The sequence below is a fragment of the Notamacropus eugenii genome, chromosome 3, assembly GCF_028372415.1.
Source record: "Notamacropus eugenii isolate mMacEug1 chromosome 3, mMacEug1.pri_v2, whole genome shotgun sequence".
In the NCBI taxonomy this organism is placed as follows: domain Eukaryota; kingdom Metazoa; phylum Chordata; class Mammalia; order Diprotodontia; family Macropodidae; genus Notamacropus; species Notamacropus eugenii.
This window is the reverse complement of record NC_092874.1, coordinates 18,416,932-18,440,983: the sequence shown is the minus strand read 5'-3', so window position 1 is coordinate 18,440,983 and position 24,052 is coordinate 18,416,932.

Genomic DNA, 24,052 nt, shown 5'->3' with positions numbered 1-24,052 from the left:
GAGGGAGTCCCTATGTTCCTAAAATCATACATCCTTGATGGTATTGATAGACATTATTTTTACCTAGAATCTTAGGGATAATAGATAAATAAATTCATCATTAATGAATGATATAGCCTGGGACTGGTAACCTTAATGAGTTGGTATTTCTAACTCTCTTGGTCCACATGAGTGTTTGGAGGATGTCATTGCCAAATGGACCTCATCCATTATTCCATTATTAATTTGTCAATTTTGAAGACCAAATTACAAAAGAAAGTTAAGAACTAGAAGCCCTGAGACCATTACCACCATGACCTCACAGAGATACGATGTCAGCAAGACTGGGAGGGATGGTGGCCCCAAAATGGATGGAAGCCATCAGTCCCTGAAAAATCATGCTAATGGTAATGCTAATGAAAAAATATGCTAATGGACACTTGAGAACCTGATGGAGGATCCTACAGGCCAAATAAATGTGAATTAGCAACACAAACAATAAACAATATGGGGGAAGTCTAAAAGCAGTGGGGGAGGGGAGAACCATGGGGAGAAACTTTGAACCCCAGCATACCCTTAACCAGACTCTAAATTATAGAGAAGGTGCCAAGCTATGTGGATAGAAGGAGTCTCTTCACTCAGGAGTTCCCTATGCCTTTGAAATCACTGGTCCATCCATGTTCCTTGCACCAAAGAAGGGATAGACTTGGTCAAAACAGACAAGCCCCCAAATCTCCAATCCTGTGAACCTCTCAGCCTCAGTCTCATCATCTGTGAAATGAAGGGCATGGACTAGGCAATCTCTAGGGTTCTTTCTAGTTCTGAAGTTCTAAGATTCTGCTGGGGTCTGGAAAGGAGCTAATACCCTATTGGGGCCTCTCCTTATATCCCATGTCCTTATCCCCTGTCACCCACAGTTTCTGAGCCCTAGGGCAGATGTGGCTATGGATGGGATGAGGAGAACCTGGCTACTTTGTCCTCCTGGAGTCAATTTAATTCCAGGGTTATTTGTGAATCACCTCTCAGGCTCTGTCTCCTCTGTGCACTGACTACATCTAAGTTCCTCCCTCTCTGAAAAAACAAGGGGTTTGGAAGACTCGGTCTCTCTATGTTATTTATCAGGTCATGTTAGATAGTATGGTCGTAGATGTCAGGGTCTTATCTCCCTAGAAGACCTTTAGTTCTTTGAGGGTAGAAACCATATTTCATCTAAGTATTAGAACTGGACTCTTCCAGCCCCCAGGCCAGTTCTGTTCTATTCCTGGTAAGTGCTTTATGAGTATGTGTTGAGTAAGGGAATGAACGGAGGAGTGAATCCAACTGTCCCAGGAAGGAGGCTACTTTTTCTTTTATTCAGTGTCACTGACTGGCTGGGCAATCAAATAGTGTCTGCTGAGGTCTGATTGGCTATAACAGCATCCTGAACAACCTGGTGTTCTGACAGTTCAGGTGACCTGTGGGAGGGGACTAGGGAGCCCCAGATGACTCTCCTCTTCCTTGCCCCTGCTGATGAATTAATATAAGAGGAAAGGTCCAGAATGAGGATGGAAAGAGGGACTGTTCCAGAAATTCTTCTAGCTGCTGGTGATTTTCCTCACTATCTCAGGCAGAAATCTGAGGAGCAAAGAGAAGGAAACGTTTGCAAAAGGAGAAGTGATTCCAAATACATCCCCTCCATGTAGCTATCACATTGGGAAATGACAGTTTTCATTCTTTACTTCATTGCTACCATTATCAACAGCTTGAATGAACCACTCCCTACACCTTGCTTTCCCTATATGGATAATGGGAATAACTTTTCCATAAAAAAGTTTTATTGATGCTCTTAAGAAAACACACCACAAAACCAAAACTGTTGATTCCCAATGACTTCTCCTTCCCCAAACCTTCCCTGACAACGAGTAGGTAGATTTAAGACAAACAAATCCATCCATTGGCAATGTCCAAAAATGCGTGTCTCGTTCAACATCTACAGTCCACCTGCCAACAGATGGCCAGAGGACATGCTCCATGATTCCTCTTTCTGCTTTAGTCACAGTGATGGGGCGAGGCTCCATGAGAAAATTTCTGCAGATACTTAGAAGAGAGGTCCTATGGAAAAAGGAAGTATTTTTTAATTCATGGAAACAATTTAAAATGCAAGTGCCTTCACAGGCCCCCAAATGGCAATAATAGAAATTGCCCAGAAAAAATTTCCCTTATGTGTAGTGAAAATGTTTCTATTTGTGTGTGAATGTGCAACTCAGAAAGATGGAACAAAGTATAAATAGAATTGTACTCATTGAGGCAGTGTGGTGCAGCAGAAGAAGCAGATGAGAGATGGGCACAGGTCTTCATTCTGTATTACCTGGTTCTGGCAACTCTGTGACTCAGTTTCCCTATTTGTAAAATGATGTTATGTCACTTACCTTCTCTGTAAAAGTACAGGCATAAGTCCAAATGATATGTACAATCCTTTTCAGCTCTGGCATTCTAGAGCTAGGACCATCTGAAACAAAGGATCTCAATAAACTTTAGGAGATGTAAGTGAAGCAGAGGACAAAGCACCAGACCTAGAGTTAGGAGGACCTGAGTTCAGATCTGACCTCAGATACACTAGCTAGTTGTGTGACCCTGGGCAAGTCACTTAACCCTGCTTGCCTTCCCCCTCCCAATAAAAGGAGAGAGAGAGAGAGAGAGAGAGAGAGAGAGAGAGAGAGAGAGAGAGAGAGAGGCAAGTTGCATGCATTGTCAATGAAAATCACTATATTAGATGGGTTGTTTTAAGGGGAGATCTTATATGTGAGGGTTATACTATTGTCATTAATAGGTCCAAATAAAATAATGTCGATAAAAATAACATCTTTGAATCACAGGATTTCAGAGTTGGAAGGAATTTCAGGTGCCATTTAATCCAACACATCCCTGGAAAAGAATCCCCTCTAAAATGTTTCCAATAAGTGGTCATCCAGCCTTCTCTTGAATACCTGAACTTCCCAAGGTAGTCTGCTCCACTTTTGGACACCTCCAATGGATGGAAACTTTTCCTAAACTGATCTCTTTGTTTCCATCCATCCATTCATCCATTCATCTGTCCATCCATCACTACCTCTAGTCCTAGGGCCAAGTAGAGTGTCTAATCCTCCCTAATAGGTGAGGACCCTTCAAATACCACAAGGTGACCATCATGTTGCCTTCCCTTCTAATTCTTCCCTTCTCCAAATTGAACATCCCTCATTCCTTTTTCTGATTCTCCCATGGGAGAGACTTGGAGTCCTTCACAATATCATCCCCCACACCCACCTTTTTCACCTTTCCAGTCTTCTTACACCTTAATGACTCTTCCATACTCTGCCACCCATTGACACTGGCATCCTTGCCTTTCCTCACACATCCCTCCTCTCTGGACTCTGGGTGTTTTCACTAGCTATCTCTTATCCCTAGACTTCTCTCCCTCCTCATCTCCACCTACGGACTTCCTTTGGGTCCCAGATAAATCTTACTTTCTACAATAAGCCTTTTCAGAACCCCTTCAATGCCAGTGCATTCTCTTTGCTATCTCCAGTTTCTCCTACACATTTCTTGTTTGTTTCTAGCTGTTTGCATGTCCTTTCCTCCATTAGACTGTGATCTTCTTCAGATCAGAGACTCTCTTTTGCTTTTGTTGGTATCATCAGCACTTAGCACAGTGCCTGGCATACAACAGGTACTTAATAAATACTCATTGGCTGACTGACCATTCTGGTTTTCCTCTTCTCTAATTTCTCAATGTCTTTCCTAAAATGTCCAATTCCTTGCAGTATTCCTGCACCAAATGAACCAATATGATGCAGGCCCTTGAACCAGTAGCTAGGGTTCTAGAGGTGCTAGGTGTGAACACTGGGCAATGCTCTGACCCCTTTACCTGGAGGGGATAATGGAGAGAGCCCTACTTCTGGAGTCAATAGTCCTATGTTCTGATGCTCACTGACTACGAGGCCAAGGAGTCTCCCTGGGTCTTGGTTCCCTCATCAGTAAAATGAGGCCATCAGTGCTGAGCTCTGGAGTCCCTTCCAACTGTCCATCTTTGCTCCCATGGGAAACTTTGGGTAACTCACTTCACCCAAGGGACTTATGCGAGCCCCCATTCCCTCATTTATAACAGACTCTTGACCCAGGATGAGACGTACATTTTTAGACATGACTGATGAGGGAACTTCCATTTCACTAAGCCCTTTTGTTATTGTTCATGGTGGAGAGAAAAAAATAAATGTTTGATGACTGGAAAAAATAGTAAAATAAAAATTTAAAAATAGAATGAGGGGAATGGCCTCCATGGTCCCTTTCCAGTCTTGCTCTATGACCAAGTCCAATAGGCCTCTTTTCTGGATTCTTCTCAAATGATACCTACTACATAAGACCTTCTCTAATCCCCCTAGGTGTTGGTAAGTCCCCTCCATGTACCTAAATTCCTTTGTATTTGTTTGCCTCATATATACATGGTGTCCCAAAAGTCTTAGTGAAGTTTTAAACCATTAAAGCATAAAAAAACAGTTTACATTTTCTATTTACTTAATTGTGTATAAGCTGTAAAATGTCAGCTCTTTGGGGGCAGATGTTATTTTCCATTTGGCTTTGGGTACTTAATATAGTGACTAGCACATAGTGGGCTCTTTTAAAATGCTGCTTACTGATTTGAATCCAAGTCATATGATCCCCAGGTCCTGGCACTTTCTATCAGGAAGAGCTTGGTTCAGATTCTGCTTCAGATGCTGGCTCTGTAACCCTGGGCAAACTCATTGAAATCTCTCTGTGCCTCAGTTTCCTTATCTATAAAATGAGGATGTTGGGCTAGAGGACCCCTGAAGTCTCTCCTGGTACCAAATCTGTGGTGCTTTCAGTCTTCTCTGAATCTCATTTTCTTCACCTGCAAAATGGTGGTGGTGGTGGCTTAGACTGGATGACCTTCCTGTTTTAAGATACTGTGATTCTGTGATATGGAGAGGAAGCAGTATGGGAAAGGGGCAGAGGTAAGTGGTATCCTTCACAACAAAAGGTCTATATTTCTTTGTTCCAAAAATGCAGGATTTCACTCTTTTGTTAAAGCCTACATACAGGCTAAGAGGACGGCTGCAGGATGAACCTGGGCATCCTCTGGGCCAACAGAGCCCAGGTGACATCAGGCAAAATCTCAGAGAAGTTTGTTTCCTCCTCGGTCAAATGAGATTGAGACTGGTGGGGAGGAGGGAAGGGTATGGGAGGGGCGTGACTGACACTTCTGCCAATTTCAGCCAGTTTTATTTCTGGCTGCAGTGTGGGAGGAGCAAAAGTAGCCACTTGAAAATGAAGTTGAGAAGGAAGAAAAAGTCGTTAGAGAAATTGAACGCTATCATAAAAAGACAATGTGGGTTTCTTTTTTTAACTAGGGGAAAAATCCATCTATTTTTAAAAGTTAATAACTCTTCTACTTGGCTTCCCAAAGGCTCTGTATTGGGATTGGATTTATTTATATGGAGAGAATGTGCCTGTATCCCCCTCCCTTTCCCTCCTTAACACCCCCGCATCCCATAAAATGCCCTGATTGGTGCAAGGATAAAACACATTCTTGTCCAAGTTTCTCAACCAAAGGGCTCAGCAGTATTATCCTAATGCCCTCATTGTGCATGCATTCTCTCTGTCTCCATGCCAACGCTGTAGATCTGAGGAGCAAGGATGATCCCTGTGTCCTGTTCTATTGGGTCATGACTGCAGTGTCCCCAAAAGAATCCAAAAAGATATGGAATTACCTCCCTCTGCTACTTAAAGCCTGCTCTGTCTACCCAACTGAGCCATACCCAAAGTGAATGCCTGTCCCATTAATTCACAAGCTCAGGCATCTGGGAAGCAGATAGGGACATCTTCAGACTCTGGCCCATACAAGGCACAGAGCAGCACGATATGGTGGGTTTCACAGTTGTGTGCCATATTGCAGTTTGGAAAGAAGGTCAGTGAGAAGTGCACTCACACCAGAAGCATTATTAAGCACCTACTGTGCCAAGCACTCATAAGAGAATCTCTCAGAATTGTAAATAACCTTAGGAACCATTTGGTCCAGCTCTTACCTCAACAAGAAGCCCTTTTGCCCAAGAACTGGTCAATCATCTTCCACTTGAAGCCTTTCAGTGGGAGGAAACCCACTCCCTCTCCAGGTGACCAGTTCCACTTTGGGTTAGAGCTATGGACAAGAACTCTGGCTGTGCCCAAACCTACTTCTGTCTCTGTAATTCCCACATGTAGCTGCTGTCTCTGCCTTCCCGGGGCTAGGTAGAGGAAATCTATTCTCACTTCCACATTTTACCCCTTCAAATACTTGAAGACAATGACCCTCCTCTCTCCCCTTAACAAATGTTCTATAGCCCGGTCTAAACATCTCCAAGTCTTTAAAGTGTCTTCACAGGGCGGTCCTCAATCCTTTCTGTTTTGGGCTCTCTCTTCTGGACACCCTCTAGTTTGTCCACATCCCTTCCCTCCAGGCTCTGCTCCTGAGTCTCTGGATTTTCCATCTCCTCTCCAGCAGTCTACTCCCCCTCTCCCCCCAGGCTCCTCCTCCAGTTAATGAATTCCTGACCAAAAACTCTTTAAAGAAGTTCCCAGTCATCCATGCTCACTTCTCTCCCAGCTCAGCTCTGGACTCTTCAAACATTTCCTTCCTGTCTCCATGTGAGTACCATCCTTTACACCCATATTCTGGTTCCTTTATGTCTTTACTCATTAAAATGTAAGTTCCTTGAGGATAAAAATAGTCTTTTTCTTTATTGTACATGTATTACATGCCTAGCACAGTACTTGGCACATAGTAAGTACCTAATAAATAATTAAATGGTGATCGATTTTTAGGTTGTGTTTGTGGATTCAATTGACAAGACCCTTGGAGTCTTGGCTATGAAGAGATTCTACAGTTAGAGGGAAAGGTATATCTTTTGTCCATATTTCTTCTTCTCTCTCATCTCAATATCTAGGCAAACCCAAGGATCACAAGATCTCAGGTCTACAGCTGGAAGGAAACACAGGTCGTTCAGTCCCACCCTCTCATTTTACAGATGAGGAAACTGAGTTAAGTGAGCCAACTCCAAATCTACGGGTGTCCTTTCATGTCCTGGGCAAAGGGGTGAGGTTAACTCAGTGGGCCATGTTTATGATAAGGGTGAGCCTCATGGACCTGCTATCAGGTCATGACTGCTAGCCTTGTACTTGTTGAGAGAAAGCACCTAAGGCTTCCTGTCCATGTCTCCAGGCTGCACATTTACCAGACTTGGTATCTTTTATTTCTGCTTTCGTGTTATCCACAGTCTCTGGAAGAATGGAAACCCTAATAGAGAGCTCCAGGATATACAGGGCTTTGGGGACAGATGCAGAAATGGCCAATCTGCCATTAGCTTCTTTGTACGGGCAGACAGGATTTTTGGGTTCTGTGAACTCATTTAAATGCACTTTCCCTTCATGTTTGGACTATGGGTCCCCAGAGGCTTAATCAGAATGAAAAAGAAGCAGCCGTGTCATCGTCAAGCAGCAGCACCTCTGAGACCCTTTGCCTTCATTTCTGGCTGGGAGGATGTTTACATTTACGCACATTCCCCCAAATCATCTCTGAGGCAGAAAAGAAATCGTGATGGTGAAAATGGGCTGCAGCGATCCCAGGGAGGGGCACACAGGTCGGTGAGATGAAGCAGTGAGTGTACAACGCTCCCGGGTGCTAGCCTAGCTGAGACCATGGGATGTCCTGGGTCGGAATCCACAGGGCAGACACTGTCTGTTCATGCTGCAGGAGGCTTGTGGACACAGAGCTGGGGGAGAAGGGGAGAGGGGGTGGATTTCATAGGTCATTAAGTCTAACTCTCTCACTTTAAAGAGGAGGAAACTGAGGCCCAGGGCAGTCACAGTCAAGTCAACAAACATTTATTTATTAAACACCTGCTATATGCCAAGCACTGTGCTAAGCATCAGGGATGCCAAGAAAGGCAAAAAGACAGCCCCTGCCCTCCAGGAGCTCCCAGTCTAAAGGGGGAACCAATGGGCAAACAAGCTCTATGTGAAATATATTGGAGATAGTCAACAGAGAGAAGCAAAGGGTCCTAAATCTAGAGCTGGGAGGGACCTCAGAGACATCTGGTTCAACTCCTTCATTTTCTTGAGGAAGAAACTGAGATCCAGTGAGGCTGAGAGAATGATCCATGTCACATAGGAAGTGGCAGAGCCAGGACTTGAAGCCAGGTCTATTACCTCCCAATGCTGGGGAGGGAAGGCTCCAGAGAAGGAACCATGTGATGGTACAATGGAATCCGAGATGGAAGCTGTCCTGTTGCAGGTAACCTAACAAGGGCCAGCTGGGAGCGAGAGTCAAGTGGTGTAACCTGAGTGTGCACATCTGCCCAGCTGGAGAGAGGGGAGGGGAAGCCCTGGTGCCTTTTTATGGGCCACATAACTTAAAAGAAATCAAATCCACCCCTGAGTTATTGTCCAGCCTGTGGTCACTGGGGTTGTTCTTTGAGAAGAAGTCAAGCTTTATATATTTGAACTTCTTGATGACCATTGGCTCCTGACTCTCCCTCTCCCTCCAGGGCTCATGCAGCTGAAAATCCTTTGGTTAATTTGAAAGATGATAAATGAACAATGAAACCATCCACCCTCCTCTACCCAATGGAGCAGGATAAAGCCTCTAACCCTTGTTTCTGGGAAACCAGGAGAAAAACCATAGTTGCAGTTGAAATTGTGGTTCTGAAGGAAATAAAAAGGTTCTGAATGGAGAGTGGGGAGACGTGTTTGACTCCTAACTATGCCCTTTACTAGCAGTGTGATATTGGGCAAGTCATTTCACTTCTCTTTGCCTCAGTTTTCTCAGAGATGCTTTCTGATTCCAACTCTGTGATCCAAAGGTATGCTGAAGCCAGCTCGAATCTAACCAGCTTGAGAGAACCGATGGTTAGCTTCGAACTACAAACCAGAGATTGTTTGCTGTTGTGTTGATTGTTTAGACTTAAGAAGGTGATGGAGAAAATGTAAAGGAGGCAGATTAAACTCTAAAATGTATTATGCATACACTTTTTTTTAGTCCGTTCTTAGACATTTACTAGTATACACTATAATCCCAGTAGCTGCCATTAACATGGAACTTTGAAGTTCACAAAGCACTTTAACCTACATTTTCTTATCTAAACTTCATAATGACTCTATAAGAAAGGTGTCATCATTATTCCCAAACAGATGGGAAAACCAAGGCTCAGATGAGATAATATTTGTAAAGTGCCTGGCACAAAGGTAGTGCTTAATAATTGTCCCCTTCCCCTCCCCACTTAAGTGACCTCATGGTCACAAAGCTAGTAAAGGCAGTTTGAAAGAGTCAGGAGACCTGGGTTCAAATCCAGACTCTCCCATTTACTAAATATTTGGGACTCTGGGTAAGTCACTTAGTTTCTCTGGTGACTCAGTTTCCTCATCTGTAAATGAGGGTGAGGAAACTGGATTAGATGACCTCTAAGTCCCTTCCTGCTCTAAACCTATAGTTCTTTGATGTTTCTTACTGTTTCTTTGCCTTCTGTGCTTCTTTAGATTCATCTCATAGGTTTAGAACAGAAAGGAACCTCAAATATCTCTTAGAGAAGAGGGAACTGAGGACCAGAAAGGCTGAATGACTTTTCCAAGGTCATACAAGCAATAAGTAACCTAGACAGGACTGAAACCCAGATCCTCACTCAATGCTCACTCCACTTCATCATAAGCCTGAGTTGAAATATCCTTCAAGGGTACAGATTGATTTATTTTCTGTGTTAGAATTTTTGATTGTGGCATTCTCTGGTGCTGGCAGTGTCTGTAAAGTCAAAGTGAGTGAATGAACATGAGGGCATTTAGGGTTAGGGCTGTAGCTCCAGAGATCCTCCCATGCTAACCAAGCTAGGTGCTGCAGGTCCCCTGATGCTGGCCAAAACCTTTCTTCTGGGGAAGAGGAAAGATGTACCCTGAACTCCCTGGAGTGCAGAAGCAGTTTAGGAATGCAGCATCACAAGTCAAAGCCAACCACTGGGCACATGGGTTGAAGAGCAAGGAAGATTTAGAGGCAGGAAGTTGAGCCAGAAAACCAAAAATTCTCAGTCTGGAAAGGGTGGGCTATCAAGAGGCAAGCCCTGGGTTTCTCACTGAAAGGATCCAGTGCCCCCACCACATATTCACATTCATATCCCCTACTGAGAGTACAGAAACAAAGTGGGTGTTCACCAAGCAGAGGATGGCAGAAGTAACTTTGGTTAATGAATGGAATGGAATATTTCTTACTGTAAGAAAGTACAAGTTGAGGAATTCAGAGAAATATAGAATGATTCACATGAATTGACGCAGCTTCATTTGGGGTGAGGGACATATCTGAAAATAAAAGTGATGCAAAGGCAGAAGATATTAATAAAATTATATTCTTAAAAATTCAGTGCTTTGTGACAGAAAAGGAACAAAGTCAGACAAAGGGATTCCCTCCCTTTATCTGAGTCTTCATGGGTACAGTATGGTGACCGGCTCATCCCCACCATGTACTCCCCCGTGGTGCCTTCAATGACTCCAGCCTTAATTCTCTGCAGACTGTGGTTTCTATGATTCATAGGGTATCATGAGAAGAACTTTGCTGTTTTAAAAAATGATCCGTTGTTGCAGAGAGATGCTTGGGGGTCCTTGAAAGTACTCATGATTTCCCCAAAGCAACCCAGCCTCTCTTCTCCCCTTAGGCCCATTCCTTACAATTCTTCAGTGTATTCTGATGGGCCAGCTTTGTGGGCATGTCCAGCCAGCTGCTCATCTTAGCCTGGGCTATGAAGGGGCTGCTCAGCAAATGTTTGTTGAATGGCCCAGAGACAACTGGAATGATCCAGGGGAGGAGAATCACAACATCTAAGTCACCTTCTCTCTTCTCCCTCTGCAACATCATCAAACCCAATGACTTTTTTCTTAGTTTCTTGTGTTAATTTACCTAAAATAACCAAGACTTGCTTCTCTTAAGTCTCCTTTCATCCATTCACTCATTTATTCATTCAGTGAACTTTTAATAAGAGACAGTATGCTGAGAAACAAAACAGGGCAGTAGATAGAGAGCTTCTAGCCCTGGAGTCTTGTATTCAAATCCTCCCCCCCAATATATACTGGCAGTGAGACCATGGACAAGTCACTTCTCATTGTTCCAGGCAATTCTTTAAGACTGTAGACAACAGAAGAGCTATAAATCTATACTGGTAGGAAGAGTTTCCTCACCTGGGAATTCCCCACATCAACAAAAATGCTCCCTAATACTGAATCCCATTAAAGAGTGCCAAGGCTGGGAATGCAATGACAAAATCCAGTCTCTGTTCAAGGAGTTTAGATCAAGTTTTAAGGGTTAATCCGGAGTCCATAAGCTTGCTTTTTCAAAAATTATTTTGCTAAGTATATTTCAGTATAACTGGTTTCCTTTGTAATTCTGTGTTTTATACCTTTAAAAACATTCTTCTGAGAAGGGTTGGAAGACTTCCCTAGGTTCACACAAGTTCATGCTACAAAAAGTATGAGAATCCCTGGATTAAATTCTATTGTGGGAACATAGCATCAGATAAAATAAAGAGATACAAACTATATAGTAACAGCTACCATTTATAGAGTGTGTTAATGTTTACAAAACACTTTCTATTTGTTAACTAATTTCAGGGAAAAGTGTGCTAGCAACCAGTGAAACCAAGCACAGTCTCTGGATCTGAACCTTAAAGGGAACCACAAGTTCCAAGAGTTGGAAATGAGGGGAGAGGACATTTCAGGCAGAGGGGATCACCTGGCAAAGTCTTAGAGGTGGGAGATGATCTCCTTTCCCAGAATTCCTATCCAATACAAAAAGACTTCTGTCCCGAAGTAGTATAATAGTTCTCTGTGCCTTGTGGAGAGAAAGGTGTAGTATAAATCTTATGCAAACATACAGTAAATACAAGGAGAAAATTGGTTTTTGCCACTTCAAATAACTAAATTGAATATAAACAAGGATCTGAGGTTTGGATATTCTAAGGTTCAAATATAGAGAACAGCAGGGCAGAAAGTATACACTGTGTTTGGGGTTTCAAATTGAGTCCTTTGCTTTTTACTGCTTCAGTTATTTCTGCATTAGACCACCACAAGCCAAGTAATGGAATCTTCTTTCCAGGCAAAAAGCCGACAGAAAATATTTTTCCTTGCTTGTAGGTATCTCTCTCCCCCTCGATCTTGGGAAATATGCCATGTTATTTTAGTTTTACCTGCAGAGATTCTCTGGTCAGCATCTCACCCTAACCAGCCACCAAAGAACACAATTTCCTAGCATCCTTTGGAAAGAGTATTTTCTGTTCAGCAGCATCTGGATTAAGGGAAGTTGGTCTGCTGAATCACAGAGGGAGCAAGCCTTGCTTCATAGCCAACCCAAACACAGAAGGCTGGCACTCTGCACAGACAGTGGCATTCACCCATCTGGCAGAAGGGGTTTATATTCTAAGGAACACCATGAATTCATTAGGGAAAAAAGAAACCCATTATTATTATTATTTTGGTTAATAAAACTTTAGGGAGGAACAGATGCAAAATTATATTAATGGAATAACTGACTGCTTTTAATGAGGCAGTGACTGGGAGCAGTTTGGAGGAAGGAGAGCTGTGGCTCAGTGGAAAGAGCACCAGGCCTATAGTCAGGAAGACCTGAGTTCAAATCCAGCCTTGGACACTTATTAGCTGTGTGACCCTAGGCAAGTCACTCAACCCCTGTTTGCCTCAGTTTCCTCATCTGTAAAATGTTGATAACAATAACACCTACCTGCCAGGGTTGTTGTGAGGATCAAATGAGATGGTAATAGTGAAGCTCTTAGCCCAGTGCTGGGCACACAGTAGGCACTAAGTCAGTGTTCATTTCCTTCCCTACTTCACATCCTTTTCACTATCTCATCTTTCAAACATTTGCAGAACTTTTCAGAATCTGGCCTTAGCCTTAGGGCACCAGTATCGGGATCGTGGGTCTAGAATGAGAAAGGACCTTGGAAACCATCAAGTCCACCACCTCCCCCATTTCACAGATGAAGAAACCGAAGCCCAAAGGGAAGAGATTTGCTCGTTAGGTCATAGGACCATAGAGATAGAAATGGAGGGACCTTAGAGGCCATTGATTCCAATACCTACATTTTATAAGTGAGGAAACTGAGGCATATAGAATACAAGTGACTTGCTCAGGATCATCTAGCTAGTGTCTGAATCGGGTTTGAACCAAGGTCTTTCTAACTGCAAGTCCAGCACCCCACCCATCATAAGGCAGCGAGGAGCAGGGCCATGGATTGCCTCTTCCATTGATTTTCCCCTTGGGTGACCCAGGAGGCCATGCTGCAGGGTGCCAGCCTTCCCTGAATGGTAGAAATGCTGGTTGGATCCTGCTGGGTGAAGTAAGGAAGATCAGGCCAACAATGCAGAATGAAAACAACATCAATGAAAAGAACAAAAACCAAACGTAATATTATGTGACGAGAGCAACAAAATTTGACCCCAGAAATGAGCCGAGAGCATATGCACTTCTCTCCTTCCTTTGTGGAAGTTGGGAGTTATGGGAATATCACATACACTATCGAACACGCTTGTGCTGCTTGGTCTCGCTGAATCGCTGCCCCCAGTGATAGTCTTTGTTGCTTTGTAATAGAGCTATCTGGGGAATGAATATATTCAGAAATGAGTGAGAGGAGAAAAAACAAATGGTATCCATAAAAATGAGAGTTAAAAGAAATGCTGATTGCTGCAGAGTTGGATGGCAAGAGCTTTGGATCAGCCATATTTACTGTCTTGAAGGATTAGCACCTGGATCCTGCCTCTACTGGTCTTTAGCCTGGATACACTTGGGTGAGACTTCTAACAGCAATAATATTGGCAGGTATTTATATAGCACCTAAGAGTTTATGAAGTACTTTTTAGAGCTTATATCCTGGGATAATGTTTGGGCAAAAAAAAGAGGCAAATGGTGAGAATGGAAGGACACATGAAGAAAGGTAGGAAATGAAAAGACACCCAAGACAAGGAAATGCCCCTTTGGAGCGCTCTCCTGATTATCAATATCCTCCCTAAAATGTACTTTCCAGAACTGAACCCAGTACTCTAGAGGCAAGGCACAGGGTGCCCTGAAAGTAATAATATAGGAGGCTCATTCCTGGTTCTGGGAACTCTGCTTTTCTGAATATACCCTGAAATTATATTTGAATTTTTGGCTGCCTCATCAAAGTGTTGATTTGTCTTAAGCTTGCAGTCCATGGGAACCAGTAAATATTTTCCAAACAAACTGCTGTCTGTTTAAAGCTTTTCCATCCTGTTTCGGTGAAGTTTATTTTTTGAACCCAATTGTGAAGCTTTACATTTATCAATGTTAAACCACATCTTATTGAATACAGTCCAATGTTCTATCTTGTTGAGATCTCTACTACCATATAACCATAAACAATTATTATTGCTTGCCAACAAATTCTCTGCCTAGGTATTTAAAAGATACCCAGATAATTCATGTAATTTCTAGATCAACTAGCATAAACAGCAATTCCATTGATAGATTTTCTCCATTTTTTTAATCTTAGTATTCATAGTACTCATATACATACACACATACACATATACACACATACACACACATAGATACACTCACACACACACACACACACACACACTTAACTATTATTTCTTCTTCTGAAACTGTATTTAGCTTCTCCTGGTTTGTGTCAGGTTCTGCTAGATCTTTCTAATTAATCTTCTCCTCACCCACCAGTACAAGATAAACTTCCTGAGGGCAGGACTATTTCATTTCTTGCTCCATGTTCCTTGCATCTAGCATCCTCCCTTGTACACCGTAGATGCTCGATAAATGCTTAACCCCAAAAAACATGAAAATAAAAAGATTGGGTCTGTCTTTAAAAAAAAAAAGATTTTTATTTATTTTGTTATAGCCTACATTTTATAAGCACTTCATTCATCTGCAGCCTTCCAGTCTGTTTTTCAGAGCAGCAGTCATCAGGGTAACATCTCCCAAGATAGCTTTGGAGGGAAAAGGATAAAAGCGCCAGATCCCTGAGTAGCCCAAAGATGCAGGGATTGTTCTCTTAATAATGTAAAAAAAATTGTCAACAGGCATGTAACAGATGGGCAGAACTTTAAATGGAAACCATGTGTGTTTTAGCAATGCACTAACCTGTGATCATTCACTGTAGGGGGAAATTAAACTCAAGTGGGGGGAAAAATCCAGCTCATGAAAATAAGTGAATGCAAAATCAGGAGCCGTCAAGAATCTGGGAGACCGACTGGTCAATTAAGGACCGTGTAAAGATTTCCAATTTTCTTGTAGTAAATTATTTATTTAGTTCTTACATGCCATCAATATATTTTACAAGTTTAATACCCAAATTATAGCTGGCCCACCCATTTATGGCCCCATAAATGAGTCCTGACTTCCCAATGTGAATTCTTGTTCTAGGCAATGTCAGATTTAGATTGGATTTGAATCTATTGCTTTTATCCTTATCAGACTGTGCTGGCCTGATATTTTATTGCCATATTTAAAATGGAAAGTGCTTTAAAATAGACTTTCTAGGGAGCGCAACTGATCGCTGCTGAGATATGTCATTTCCTGCCTTCAAGTCCAGCTATAATCTAGGTTAAAGGGTTGGAAGTCCATGTCGAATCCGTCTAGGCTGGAGATGTGCCCCCACACGTTGAATTCTCTGGGAAGAAAGTGAGAGATTACACCAGGAATGACTTTTATCTTAAGTAAGAGTAGTTGGAGCTCGTGGTAATAAAACTGACAGGTAATTTACATGCCTCCACATTGTGTAAGTAAAATGGATAATAAAGAATACAAATGAAAGCTATCTCCCCATTCCTTAAGTTTTAAAACATACACACAAAAGTTGAATTGTCCCGACTTGTTTTCCAAAGTTCAAACTGCTTTTGAATTTTGCAAAAGTATGCAGAACAAAATGATAAATTACCAGCAGAAAAGAGGCAGTCTGAATGCCAATACATCAGGCACAGAGACCAGTTCCCATCAACACTAGCATAGGTAGGGTAGGAGTGAGGTTGGTAAATCCCAAGCAGCCACAAACATGTTAACTTGTTCAACATGTTCATAATATGAATAGTTATAAACAATGGGGTATAATAGAGTTCCAAAATAGAAGTCAGGAAGACCTGAAATCAATTCTCAACTGTGACATTTAAAAGCTGTGTGACCCTGGACAAGTCACAAATGATCCTTCAGCATCTTTAACACTAAGGCAACTGTCTAAGCTTCATTTACTCATTTATAAGTCAGTTGTGAACTTTGTTAGAAGGCATTCCCAGATAAAATAACAATAATGTGGGATGCTTTTATTTTCTCTGCTTTGGGTAGAAAAAACATTTATGCATTCACAAAGTGGATTACCAAAATTGGCATGAAATATGGAAACTCTATGCAATGATGTAACAAACATTAAATGAAGGAACCAGCCTTGGAGGTGGAGGAGGTCAATGGTCTCTGATTGGGAGAGTGTGGCACAGTGGCAAAGAACAGAGATTTGGGAATCAAAGGACCAGGGTTCAAATTCTGCCAATTATTAGCTATGTGACGTTGAAGATGTCATTCAATATCTGTAGGCTTTAGTTCCTTCATCTGTAAAATGAGGGGTTTAGATACTTACTCTGTGTTCCTGTTATTCTAGCCCTGCTTGCACCTGTGAAAGATTGTAGATTTTATCATAAGCCCTTCTTTAGGACTCAGGTTAAAAATAGTTTCCCTATTAGCCTCTGTCACAGGGATTCTGAGAAGAACTTCAAGATAATGATGACAACTCACATCTCTATGGAGAGATAGGGAGGTTTTTCACCAGTCAAGAGGCAGCATCAAAGCATCGGGATTTTTTGTTAATAGACATACATAATTAAGGCAAAAATGGGAAAGTCCAGCTGGGTAGGAGGAGAATCACAGTCATTTAAGTTCTCTTGCCTACCAAGCCAGAGAGGATCTTGAAGATGATCCCCATCTTTAAGAAGCTTATATTCTACATATCAGAAGCTTGACTGACTTTTATATACATGCACCTTGGTCATACGTATTCCCTATGTGTAAATCCATCATGTGTAATTCCTATGCTATTTCTAATGATGTTTTTGTGGATGTGTATCCCAAATTTATCGGGGTGAGGGTAAGGAGAGAGAATATTCTTTTGATACCTTCTTACCATGTTCTTTAATTGAATGCCTTTGTTCTGAGCTATCTATTGGCTGACCGTAAAAAAGATAACACAGCAGTGAGGGCTCGTGAGCTTGGGGCGGATGTGAACTTGCAAAATATTTTTGACCTGATGACCTATACCTGAGGTTCTGTGTGTATGGGAGAGGGGGAAGGAAGGGAGAGAATGTTATAGGTGATATATACATAGTACGGCCTCACAAAATACCCGTGAGGCAGGTGGTAAAAAGATAATGATTTTGATGGTACAGATTAGGAAAATAAGACCGAGAGATCAAATGATTTACCCATGTGCCTACAGCTGACAAATGGCAAGAGCCAGGATTACCCTAATCTGCCTCCAAAGCCAAGGCTCTTCTCACTTCACTACAGAGTGATTTGCATGCTAGAGTAGTATGTTGGGTGTTATAGGGAATCACATCAATGAGGTCAAGGGAAGTCATGGTCTTTTCCCGCCAGTAGCTTACAGCACACCTTTCATCATGGAGGTCCCAAAACAGTTGATTCAATCTACAGGCAGATCTCCAAGCCTAGTCCTCCTGCCCAGCCCAAATCCACCAAGATTGCCTCTCCACGGTTTACTGGCAGCGTCAGTGGGAAAGGGAGGCTGGCCAGCATCAACAGTTCTCCTCTCCTTTCTACTTCACTCATCATGATAGGGTGGGGAAAGACCTTGATCTGGAGTATAGGGAACTCTGTTTTCAAATCCTGACTCCAATAGTCCCTAACCGCATGACCTTGGACAAGTCACCTCCTATGTCTAAGTCTCATTTTTCCCTAGTGTGTGTTATGAAGGAAGGTGTCTGGAAACCTTCAGGGGTGATAGCATGGAGCCTTTACCCCTGTCACACCAATTATTTGAAGATTCTGCACAAAGCAGAAGTTGGGGTGGAATCCATGGGTGTAGAACATTGTCTAGATTGTGAGATTTTCTCCCAAGTATTGATTTGTTAAGCTGGATTTTGCCTTTTTCTTAAAAAAATTATTGTTATGTGTTATATATTATTTGTTACATGGAAAGGGGAAGGAAAGAGATACAGGGGGAAAGTTAAGTGATATAAAAACAAAAGGTATCAATGAAAATTTATTTTTTATAAAAAGTTTTGGGCAAAGGAAAAATGATTCCTCTCTAAAGGATCATAGATTTAAAACTTGGAATTATCCAGCTCCACCCTCTTCTTCCATATTTGGGAAAAATAACGTCCAGGAGAAAGGAGTGAATGACTTGTCGAAGGTCACGAGGTTCAACCCTGGGGTTCTGGTTCTGCATCAAACGGAGAATTTTATTTTTATTTTTTAATATATTCATTTTATTTATTTTTATTGCTGTACAATCACTACCGTAAAACTTAGATTTTTTCCCCCTCCCTACCCCACACTCCCCCCTTCCTCCCCAAGATGGCATACAATTCTGTATAGGATCTACACATACATACATATATTGAATACATTTTCACTATAGTCATGCTGTGTAGAAGAACTAAAATAAATGGGAGAAATCATAAAACAAACCAAAACACACACACACACACACACACACACACACACACACACACACACACACACACGGTCTACTACATTCTGTGACTGAATTCCATAGTTCTTTCTCTGAATGCAGAAGGCATTTTGCCTTAGAAGACCATTGGGAATTTTTTTTTTTAATGTCCTTGCATTGCTATGAAGTTCCAAGTCTACCAGAAAAAACTCTCTCACACACTGTGGTCGTTGCTGTGCACAAAGTTCTCCTGGTTCTGCTCCCCTCACTCAGCATCAGATCATATAAGTCTTTCCAGGCCTCTCTGAAGTCTTCCTGTTCATCATTTCTTACAGTACAATAGTATTCCATTATATTCACATACCATAATTTATTCAGCCATTCCCCAATTGATGGGCATCCCCTTGATTCCCAATTTTTTGGCCACCACAAAGAGGGCTGCTATAAATATTTTTGTACATGTGAGACCCTTTCCCATTTTTTTTGATCTCTTGGGGATACAGTCCTAGAAGCGATATTGCTGGGTCAAAGGGTATGCACATTTTTGTAGCCCTTTGGACATAGTCAAAGGAGAATTTTTTTAAAAAAGAGTATTCATATAGTTAAATGATGCATTGGATTGAACGTGAAACTTGAAATAAGGAAGGCCTGAGTTCAAATCTTGCCTCATTTATTTCCTTACTATGTTGTCCCAGCCAAGTCACTTAACCTCTCTTAGCCTCAGTTTCTTCATCTGTAAAAAAAAAGGGGATAATAATAGCACCTACCTCGAAGTGCTATTGTAAGGATCAAATAAGTTGGCATATATAAAATGCTTTCGAAACCTTGAAGTGTTTTGTGAATGTTAACTCTTCTCTCCCTCCCTCCCTCTCTTTCTCTCTCCCTTCCTCTCTCTGTCTCTCTGTCTCTGTCTCTTCCCACCCCTCAACCCCCTCTGAATCTGTTTCTTATTCTGGTGTGTGTGTGTGTGTGTGTGTGTGTGTGTGTATGTGTGTGTGTGTGTGTGTGTGTGTGTGTGTGTGTACTCCATTCCTAGCACAGTGCTTGCCACACAGTAAGTGCTTGATGATCATTTCCCTAGGTCTGTAAAAGGACAGTTGAGACTGAATGATGAATAGTGCATTTTAAAGCTCTTTCTGATTGGTTTTTCCTGAAGAATTCCCATTTTTACACCTATACAAGAATATGTTTTTGTTTGTTTTGGATGCTTGAGCTGACAGCAGCTGGGGTGGGGAAGGATTGCAGAAAGAGGCAGATGACCCATCTCTTTTGTCCTTCAAAGCTACAGAACAGCCTTCTCCCCAAGCTCAGGCTGATTATTTTTTCCCTTAGTAAATGAGTATATTGAACAGCATTTTCAGTTATGGTCTGCTAACCCAACTACTTCCCTTCTAGATTTAAGATCAAAAGAGGCACATTAGGAAGGCCAAGCTGATTTTAAGCACCAGCCTCTTCGAATTGAGTAAAGGGCCCTTCCCAGAGTCCTGTTCTCCCCTTGGCACTTAACTGATTCAATATGTGGCCTCGGCGGGCTCTTCAGCAGGCAAGGTTGGGCTGCGAACAGTTCATATTTCACCTTGATAACTCCGTACGCTCCACACTCAGTAGCACATTTCTCATCTACTTCATAATTCTCATGAATTTTGCCTCCAGCATGGCCAAATTCCAACTCAAATAATTTTGCTCAGGCCTCCTTCTCCATCTCCAGGAACTTTAAATAGTGATCATTCTTCACTTCCTGGCCTTGACTGCTGGGAAAGCTTCCTGGCTTGGCCAGGTAGCCTGGTGTGCTCGGACAGGGTAATTTGGGGAGTCAAAGAAAGCTGTTGTACATCAATATTTAATTACAAGAACTGCATCTTTTCAGTGACACATCCACATCTCCCTAGCCTCGGTGAGTCCCACTCCTTGGACTAGATGGGATGCTATAGGCACAAAGGATTGTTAGGAGAGTCCCACTTCTTGGACTAGATGGGATACCATATACCTACAGAACTGTTCTTGTCTTTGTAGCATTCTGGCCGTGAAGTCAGGAAAGCCTCAGCTCACATCCCATCTCAGAGGGTCTGTTAAACCATCTGAAAAATGGGTCTCTTTCACACAGTTGGTACAAGGGCCAAATGAGATAATTTGTGTAATATGCTTATTATTTATTATTATAATAATAATAGATATACAACAGCTATTGTATCATTATTCTAGAATCCACTCTCTTCTAAGGTAGGGGAAGGAAGACTGTGTTTTGAAAGTCAGTCAGGTAACATACGTTTATTATGTGTTTATTGGTATGTTCCAGGCATTATGCTAAGTCCTGGGGATGCAAAGAAAGGTAAAAAGATTCAATGTGGGCCATAGTCTAGATTTTCCCAGTGAAAGTAAGTGAGAATCCAGGGATTGAGGCAATATCGGGTCATGGTTAGGGCAGTAAGACCTGTTGGGTTCAGCTCCAGTCTCGGATCCATTTTCACTCCTTGGCTGAGCCTAGGCAAGGCTCTCGTACCTATCTAGGGCTACATTTACTCACCTCTGAAATGAGGAGATTAGATCAGGTGACCAGAGGATACTGAATGGAATCTAGAAAGTTTGTGTTGTTCAGTTGTGTCCAGGTCTCTGGGAGCTCATTTGGGGCTTTCTTGGCAAAGATAGAGGAGGGGTTTTCCATTTCCTTCTTCATCTCATTTTACCGAGGAGGAAACTAAGGCAAACATGGTTAAATGACTTGCCCAAGGTCCCACAGCTACTAAGTGTCTGAGGCTGGATTTGAACTCAGGAAGATGAACCTTTCTGATTTCAGTTCCAGTACTCTATCTACCAGGCCACCTATCTGCCCCCAGAATTAGGAAGACCTGTGTTCAAATCTTGCCTCTGACACTTACCAAGTATTTCACTTTGGGCTGGACCTTTCATTTCATATTTGTTTCCTTAACTGTTTGATGAGAGCAATGAAGTAGATGATGCTACAATGGGCTAAGGGCTTGCCTGTATCCACATGATGTAAGCCTCTCCAGGAAAAGATCAGTTTCTTTGGGGGTGTGGGGTAAGGGAGAGAGGGCTTGTTTTCATGTTTGTATCTGAATGGCATATAGGAGTCATTTAATAAATGCTTATTGATTGCTTGATCTCAAAGGTTCCTCTCAGATCTAAAGCTAGGATCCTAAAACCCCTGATCTGGCTCACTTCCATTCAATTCAGTAAGCATGAGCTGAACACTTCCTATTTGCCAAGTAAGGGCTGGGCTCTGTCTTGCAAGGAAGAAAATGAAAATAGTCCCTGATGTCAAAGAACTTATTTTCCACTGAAGGATCTTGTGTCTGAGCTGTGGTGCAATGGGCAGAGCCCCGGAACTGGGTACGCCGTCTGCCTCAGTTTCCTCATCTGTCAAAGGGAACTATTAATGCTATTAATATAATGTGGCCCTTTGGCTGAATCCAAACTTCACAGAACAAATTAGTCAAAGGGCTGCACTTGTGGACCTAGAGGGCCTCAAGGCTACAGATTTCTCACTTCTGGAAAGATCCCTTCAACCTAGTCCTTAACAAGGGATCCTCTGGTCTTTACCTGAACATCTCTAGTGAGGGGGAATCCAGTACCCTCCAGAACAGCTCATTTAACTCTGGGGAAGCTTTAACAGTTAAAAATTTTCCTCTTGATCAAACCTGAATACGCTGTTTCTTATCCTGAAAGTTTTCTTGCTTGGAGGAATAAATGCCTTGAACATAGTAGGTACACAAGAAGTATTTGTTGAATGAATTGATGAAATGAGCACTGACTAGGTTTTATTGAATTCCTGAAATAAACCAGCCAAATTTTTCTCTCCAGACAAAGCCCACATGGAATTTACCACAACACTTTGAAATGCAATTATTTGGGGTCTTTTAGAAGACATTTAACCCAGAAACTTCACAGCTCCAGGATATTTATTTCATAAACCTTTTTGAACCCCTATGCCTTAAAAAACAAGAGATTTTGTCTTATTCTCCAAAAAGAATTTGAAAATATTTAGGGTCTAATTCATAACGTAGAAGGTTCCATTCCAGTAGGCTTTAAGCATGACGGAAGAAATACAATCTAATTCTCATTCCCCTTTACCCACAATCTTGGGGCCAAAATGAAAAGCATTAGATAACATTGAATCAATTCCTTTTTATTTCCACTTTGAGATAGAGGAGAGTTTGGCTTTGACTTTTATCCTACAGGCCAGGGCAGAGGGGTTCTAAAGCACAATTTCACTCAGTAAAATGGAGCAGAATGTTCCATCTACACAATAGAGTTTTAGATAAAGCATAAAAGTCTGGTCCTTTCAGTTGCATTCACAAAACTGTATCCCCAAAATTATGGAACAAAGTGCTTGCACATAGTAGGTGCATAATAAGTAACTATTGAATGACTAGAGTAAGTAAATGAGTCAATAAATGAATGAGAGAATGGGAAGTAAATGAGTCAACAAAGAAAGGAATCCTTGAATAAAGCGGTCTACAAATAAGTGAGTGAATGAGTGTGAATGAATGATGAGATCACTGAGTGAATATCAGTGAATTAATGAATACAGGAATGAATCAATCAGTGAATGAAACTGTCCATATTTGCATATGGGATCTCCAGGCCAAGGGTCCCAAGTAAACGTGTCAAAACCCAACTCCTTGTTCTGTGGATACACCACCTTCTGTGGTATATACGCTTATATGCTGGTCACATTTTCTCATTTACTCCAGATTCATCTTAATGGTGGCCCCATGTGGGAATGTCGAATGTGCATTTGAGTGATTTTCTGATTTGATCATGGCAGGATATGTGTCTAAAGCTAGCATGACTCTCTGGTGCTCCAGGATGGAGCAGCAGCCCACTTGCTAAAGCTGGGCCCTGGGGAGGCCTGTTGTTAATTACTCTAAAATACAACCACAGGAAATAGCATGAGGCTGTGATGGGCTTGGCTACTGCTGAATTCCTTCTTTTTGTCCTTATTAGTCATTTCACATTCAGCTTTTTAAAAGTCTTGCTCCAATTGCCCATCAGGAACAATAAAGTGGCAATTAGGTATGACAAAAGTATGGAATCGACACCATTACTTATGACCATAGTAAAAGAAAAAAGATGGGCCTATGAACCTATCATGAACAGCCAGCAAAATGGAATGAGTGGTTTGACCTGAAGAGAAAGTATCCAAATATTTGCACAAGATATTTTGGCTGCCTCCCTACAGACACATTAGGCCATTTTCTTTTATCAAAGAATTTACTACCATTACATTCCTTATTAATTTAATGGGTTTGATCAGACAATCATCATTTATTTGCCTAAATTACTAGTCCCTTAATGCTTCATCTGTAAGGGGAAATATTTCATAGGCCATGTGGCAAAGTTTCCACTAATTA